This window comes from Portunus trituberculatus, chromosome 18 (assembly GCF_017591435.1).
Source record: "Portunus trituberculatus isolate SZX2019 chromosome 18, ASM1759143v1, whole genome shotgun sequence".
NCBI classification, from domain to species: domain Eukaryota; kingdom Metazoa; phylum Arthropoda; class Malacostraca; order Decapoda; family Portunidae; genus Portunus; species Portunus trituberculatus.
Genome location: NC_059272.1, coordinates 21,185,986 through 21,193,485, shown reverse-complemented (window position 1 = coordinate 21,193,485; position 7,500 = coordinate 21,185,986). Strand labels below are relative to the sequence as shown.

General features: G+C 43.7%; 1 pseudogene; it reads left to right on the top strand.

The window, feature by feature from the left end:
• LOC123505759 overlaps window positions 1-7,500 on the top strand; it is a 390,503-nt pseudogene that overhangs the window by 47,221 nt on the left and 335,782 nt on the right.

Here is a 7,500-nt window from a genome sequence, read left to right as displayed (position 1 = left end):
CAAAAAAACGAACGAGAGAGAGAAAGAGAGAGAGAGAGAGAGAGAGAGAGAGAGAGAGAGAGAGAGAGAGAGAGAGAGAGAGAGAGAGAGAGAGAGAGAGAGAGAAACACTAATCCCAACACAATACATAATTTAATATATATTTTTCAGAAACACCACGATAATTCCAATGCGATTAAAGGCTGATAAAATGAAACTAATCCTCTTGACCAGAAAAGTACGCAGAGCTAATGCAAAATGACACTCGCTTCTCGTAAAGGCTTTTTGTACAATTTTTAACAAAGGCTCCAGTAATCCGTGTATGCTCGAGTTGCTGCAGTGACATACAACCATCACAACACAACACAACACACTAAGCACACTAAGCTCACAATGCGTCTTTTCATTCACTCTTCATATGATTTTAACTAGCTGTGCACTGATCTCCACCATGACACCACATAGTAAAGGGATTTCCATGCATTGTGTTAGCAAAAATCGTGTGAGAGAGAGAGAGAGAGAGAGAGAGAGAGAGAGAGAGAGAGAGAGAGAGAGAGAGAGAGAGAGAGAGAGAGAGAGAGAGAGATAACAATTTACGTATATGCTAAGTGAACAATATCAATCCTTAAAGTTTATCCTTGTTCCTTTATTCTAAAAGCTAAAAGGGAACAGTACTAATCCTTACAGTCTAACCTTAATTCTTTATACTAACAGGTAAAACAAACGGAAAGCAGGATAAAAAGAAAAATAATCTGATATTTACGTTTGTATGGTACGAACAAGTGACGGGCTGGAACGTGCTTGAAATGTAGAGTAAATTTTATAGAAACGAATATATTTCTTCTTCAGTACTAGGACTTTTTTTTCTACCATGAGTTTTGGGTATGATTAGACGATTTTATTGACATTAAGAAGTGTGTATGGAGGTCAGAAGATTAACGGCCAGAGTCTTCACTAGTTTGACCCCCACGTAAGTATCTGAAGCTGTAGGAAATCACCAAATAGTAACCAGAATGAATATGAAATCGCGTCATAGTACTGAAGGGGTTAAACTGAATTCGTCTAAAAGAAGAAGAAAATGCGTCACTTGTGTATCACGTAATCCCTAACCCCATTCAAAGACACTGTGGCGCCTACACACTCATACTTCACACATGAACAAGCATTTATCTCGTCATTTATCCATTTCTGTCCCTTTCTGTTGGCTTACTTTCTCGGACCTGCACGGGGACTGGGAACTAAGGGGGCCTCTTTTTTTTTTTTAACTCTTTTGTTGCCCTTGTCTAGTTTTTCCCTCTTACATAACGTGGCTGACTTGACCTCACTTTACCTTACTTCCCTTCACCAACCTACACATCGGAGAGTCAATTCTATTTATGTTATTCACCCCGATTCATATTCCAGGCATGAATGAAAAGGGATAAATTTCCACTCACTGGCTGGCTGACCTAACCTGACATGATCTGACCTTACTTCACGAGTCTACACATCAAGGATTAGTTCTGTTCAAAGTTCATTGTTTTCTATTCATAATCATACTCGATAAGAAATAAATAAAAAAGATACATATTCCTTTCTCAGCGTGACCTGACCTGACCTGACCTGACCTGACCTCACTCTACCAGCCAGCACATTGGGGACTCGTTCCACTCCAAGTTTTCCATTCGCTCATCGTCGCCTTTCTAGTCTGCGGGGCGTTGGGAAAACCAGGGCCGGAGTGTTTTCCCTGACAACATTCACCGCCGCACTTTCTACATCTTATCCTCCACTTTACAACTTCTACTCCACTTTTTTTTTTTTTATGATTTACTTGACTCTTTCATGTCTAGAGTTCCTTCTCATAACTATTCAATTTTTCATACTGACTTTTTTTTTTCACTTCAGTCTCTAAATTGTTACGTAACCCAGAAAAGATTATATTAATTTTTCATTTGTGTCTTTTTCTTCCTTCTGTGTCCTTGCTAATAATTTCCTTTGATGATCTGACACTCATGTTTTTGTACGAGTCTCTTGATCATGTAGCGTGGAAAAGGTGACTGACCTATTTTCATTTTACTTTGAGTCTTTCGTTAATAGTTTCATTTGGGGCTCTCAGTTACTGCTGCCTCTAAACACTGAATTCTATGCAGTAAGTTTGCAAAATTAATGATTCTGTGATCTATCTTAGGCTAGTCAATATTATCTACTTAATTCAGATTCCACCTCGCTTTTTTCCTCTCTGTAGACCTCCAATATAACACACACACACACACACACACACACACACACACACACACACACACACACACACACACACACACACACACACACAGCAACTCTTACATAACTATAGGCAAAGTTAATCTATTTTATATACTTCACTTTCCCGTATTTTTCTCACAATTCCCAATATAAAACACACACACACACACACACACACACACACACACACAAACGGCTAGCCACTCAAGATCTCACGCCTTTAAACTAGCAAAGCTTTCCTCACACGGGGCCATAACGTCCAGGTTCCTTTCATACGTAATTCCCTTTACTTCACACCTCCTTTCACTCAGATTACGCTCCCCCCATTCCCGCCCGACGCCTGGCTATGTATGGTCCGCTACTATCCACTCCTGCTCACTCTTCCTACCTATTTCTTTGACTGTAAATTAACTCTCTCTCTCTCTCTCTCTCTCTCTCTCTCTCTCTCTCTCTCTCTCTCTCAATGCTAATGACTTATTTATCTTATTATCTCTTTTTTTTCTCTCTCTATTCCTCCTCCTCCTCCTCCTCCTCCTTCTCCTCCTCTATTTTTTTTTGTTGTTGTTGTTGTTGTTGTTGTTTTTATAGTAGTTGTTGTCATTATTATTATCATTATTATTATCAGAGCCATCACTCTTACTCATAATTTTTCCCATGGTGTTTATCAATGAAGATGAAAAAAAGGTAGAAAAATAACAAAAGAAAAAACATGCATGAGGAAAACACGACGAACAAGGAAAGAGGAAAACTGAAGCTCTCCTTAAATGTAAAGAAGGAAGAAGAAGAAGAAGAAGAAGAAGAAAAAAAAAAAAAAAAAAAAAAAGACAAGGAGGCGAGCGAACCGTGGAGAGACTATAAACCAGATTGCTTCACCACCACCACCACCACCACCACCACCACCACCTTCACCTTCACCATCACCATTAGGAAAACTTCTACAACACTACCTCCACCATCACAACTCATCTCCCATCTACCACCCCCTTACCCTCCACACCACCATCACCACCACCACCACCACCACCCCCAGGAATATCTCTCACTACCACAACCACTAAAACTCCATCACCACCAAAAAAATAACACCAACAGCAACATCCCTCATCACCACCACCACCACCACCATACTCTAATTTCCTTTCCATACCACCATCACCACCACCACCACCACCCTCCTCCTGCGTCGCCGTCGTGAAAACGCAATCACTGACCAAGGCCTCTAAGGGCATACTAACACTGTCTCTTGTATGTACCTGGTTGGCTGAGGAGGAGGAGAGAAGTAGGTACAAGGCGTCACCTCCTCCTCCTCCTCCTCCTCCTCCTCCTCCTCCTCCTCCTCCTCTTCTTCTTCCACCCCCTAAAACTCTTCTTCCTCCTCCTCTTCTTCAAGCTTTGGGTCAGAGTGTGCGAGATGAAGTGTGTTAATGCTTGAGTTGGAAGGAGGAGGAGGAGGAGGAGGAGGAGGAGGAGGAGGAGGAGGAGGAGGAGGAGGAGGAGGAGGAGGAGGAGGAGGAGGAGGAGGAGGAGGAATACAAAAAGTGTAGTGTAGAAAAAGAATGAAAGAATGTAGAGAGAGGAGAGAGAGAGAGAGAGAGAGAGAGAGAGAGAGAGAGAGAGAGAGAGAGAGAGAGAGAGAGAGAGAGAGAGAGAGATATCTTAAATCAGAAACGGTCCCAAAAGATGCATTCTAAAACCACACTGAAGGATAACATTACCACTCAACAGCCAGCCTCTCCCCACACCACCCACAACCCACCACTCACACAACCCACCAAACACACACACACGCACGGAAGATTTAGCTGGGGCGGGTAAACACAGATCACCTGAGCGTTGCCGGGCAGGTGGTGGCGGCGGCGAGGTTTCAGAATAATGTGGTTCTTCTTGACGTCGCGAGCTCTTTATGGCCCTAATGTGGCGCAGGGCTTGCCAGAACAGGGACCCGCTCAGCTTACCCTCTGATGAACGGCCTCACCAACGTTTGCTTTGTTCCTCCTCCTGTGCCTCCTGCTTCTTTCTGTTCCTTCTCCTCCTCCTGTGCCTCCTTTCTTTCTGTTCCTGTTCCTTCTCCTCCTCCTGTGCCTCCTGCTTCTTTCTGTACCTCCTCTGCTTCCTCCTCCTCCTCCTCCTTCTGTGCCTCCTGCTTTTTCCTGTACCTCCCCTGCTTCCTCCTCCTCGTCCTCGTTCTATTCTTCTTCCGCTTCTCCTTCTAGTTCTAGTACTCCTCTTTTTCCTCCTCCTCCTCCTCCTGATACTACTACTACTACTACTACTACTACTATTCTTTTTCTGCATCTCTTTCTAGTTCATTTCTCCTCCTCCTCCTCCTCCTTCTCTTCCTTCTTCTGGTTCTACTGCTTTTCTTCCTGGTGTTCTTCGATTTCTTCTTTCTTTCAGTCCTCCTCCTCCTCCTCCTCCTCCTGGTACTAATGCTTCTTTTCTCCTTCTGCTCCTCCTTCTTCTAGTTCTAATCTTCCTTCTCCTCTTGGTACTACTGCTTCTATGCTTCTGCTCCTCCTTCTTCTACTTTTAGTTCTTCTCCTCCTCCTCCTCCTTCTTCTTCAGGTACTTCTTTCCTCTTTGTGTTCTTCCTCGGTTTCTTCTTGCTCATGGTCCTTTTCTTCTTCCTTCTCATTCTACTCTTCTAGTGATTTTGCTTTCCTTCTCTCTCTCTCTCTCTCTCTCTCTCTCTCTCTCTCTCTCTCTCTCTCTCTCTCTTGGTTTAATTTGATTTTCCGCCTCTTCTTTCTTCTTCTCTTGTTATTCAAATCTTTCCTTTCTTCTCTCCTTTTTTTTTCTTCTTTACGTTCTTCTTCTTCCCTTCCTCACCCTTGTTTTTCTTCTTCTTCTTCTTCTTCTTCTTCTTCTTCTTCTTCTTCTCCTCCTCCTCTCCTCACTTGCAATTGTAGTTATTAAATTTCTTCTCTCCTCTTCCTCTTCTCTCACTTCTATTTTCTCTATTAATCTTTACCCTACTTTCTCTCTCTCTCTCTCTCTCTCTCTCTCTCTCTTCCCGTGTCACGTTTCTCTTGTGGCTGCACATTTTAATTTCTTCCTGTTCTTTTTCTTCTTATATTTCTTCATCCTCTTCCTCTTCCTCTTCTTGTTGTCTCGTGTTGAGGTTTTCCAGACATTCCATTTTTCCTATCCTTTTCCCCTTCCTCCTTTTGCTTTTTTTTTTTCCTCCATCTTGTTTTACTCCTCCTCCTCCTCTTCCTCTTCCTTCTTCTTCCGTTTCCTCCCCCCCCTTCTTTTCCTCTTCCCCTTTCTCAGCTCCCATCTGCTTTAGTCCTCCCTTCGCATTCCTCCTCCTTCACTACTTTTTCTTGTCCACTTCTTTATCTCTCTTTCTCTCCCCCAAGCACTTCCTCTCTTCCTCCTCTTCTTCTTTCTGTTCTGTATTTTGCACTTGGTTCTCTCTCTCTCTCTCTCTCTCTCTCTCTCTCTCTCTCTCTCTCTCTCTCTCTCTCTCGTTCTTCTCCTTATACCGCTCATTACTGTCTTTTGATTCTCCTTCTCTTCCTCGTCTTCGTTCTCCCCTTCTCTCTTCTTCTTCTTCTTCTTCTTCTTCCTCCTCCAGATTTTCTTCCTTACAATTTTGCTTCTCTTCCTTCTTTCTCCTCTCTCCTCCTTATTGTCTTTTGCTTTTCGTTCTTTCATCTCTCTCTCTCTCTCTCTCTCTCTCTCTCTCTCTCTCTCTCTTCCATTTCGTGACCTCGACCTCGTGCATTTTCTCCTCTTCTTCTCTTTGCTCTGTCTTGTCTTTCTCCTCCTCTTCTTCCTCCTTGTCTTCATCATTCGTCAGTGCCTTCTTACTCTTCTGTCTTTTTTGTTCCTCCTCCTCCTTCTCCTCCTCTTCCTCTTCTTTTTCTTCTTTTTTTCCTCATATCAATAATTGGTCCTCCCTTTTAACTCCATTTTTCATCTGTATTTTTATCTTCCTCCTTTTTGAAATTTCTCCTTCCTTGTCCTTTGCCATCGTCCCTGTCATCCTCCTCCTCCTCCTCCTCCTCCTCCTCTTCTTCCTTGCCGTGCTGTAATTTCTTCTCCTCCACTTGGTTTAATTTCACTTCCAGCCTACCTCCTCCTCCTCCTCCTCCTCCTCCTCCTCCTCCTCTTCCTCTTCCTTAAGCCAGGATAATCCAAAAGACAGTTGAGACTAAATACAACAGTTACCTAATCCATAAGTGAACTTCTAATCCTTAATCCTTGTATACATGTTAGAGGGTATTTGTAATCTTAACCCTTATCCCCCCCCCCTTCTCTCTCTCTCTCTCTCTCTCTCTCTCTCTCTCTCTCTCTCTCTCTCTCTCTCTCTCTCTCTCTCTCTCTCTCTCTGGATCCCATGAGGTTCGTTCCGGGCTCAGGTTAATTAAGATTTTTACCTGTGAGTCAAGAGGTATTAGTGGATCTATGTTCACGCTTGCCTTTCTTACGGGTGCTTGGCCTCCAGGTGTGTGTGTGTGTGTGTGTGTGTGTGTGTGTGTGTGTGTGTGTGTGTGTGTGTGTGTGTGTGTGTGTGTGTGTGTGTGTGTGTGTGTGTGTGTGTGTGTGTGTGTGCAGTGTAGGAGGGAGGGAGAGAGAGGAGCGAAAGGAGGAGAGAGGGAAAGGAGAGAGAAAGAGAGAGAGAGAGAGAGAGAGAGAGAGAGAGAGAGAGAGAGAGAGAGAGAGAGAGAGAGAGAGAGAGAGAGAGAGAGAGAGAGAGAGAGAGAGAGAGAGAGAGAGAGAGAGACTACCACCACCACAACCACCACCACCAATAACTATGAAAACAATAACAATCAATAATTTTGCCACCACATTCTCACCACCACCACTACCACCACACACACACACACACACACACACACACACACACACACACACACACACAACAACACATCACATCACCTTCCCTCACCCAATAAACAATAAACAACAAGAACAACAACCATACATACATTTCATCACCTTTAACACCAATAGCCCTTAAAAAAACCCCAACCACACAACGAAAGAAAGTCTGCTAATGCTCCTTCCTCCTTTGTGTTCCTTTACATGCCAGCTTAGCCTCTCTCAGGGACGGAGGACAAATGGCAGGGGGTTCAGGTAGCAAAGTTTACCTGCTCTCGGCCTCCCCAGGTAGTCATTTGCTGGTCGGTTCTTCGGGGAGAGGAAAGTATCTGGGCCTGAACTATAAGCTTCTCTACGGTTTCGAAGCAAGAGTCACGTATTCGTTTGTCGACAAGTTAGCCAGTGCGCCGGGGAGTTGTGGGCTGTGGAAGGGAGGGAGTAATAGTG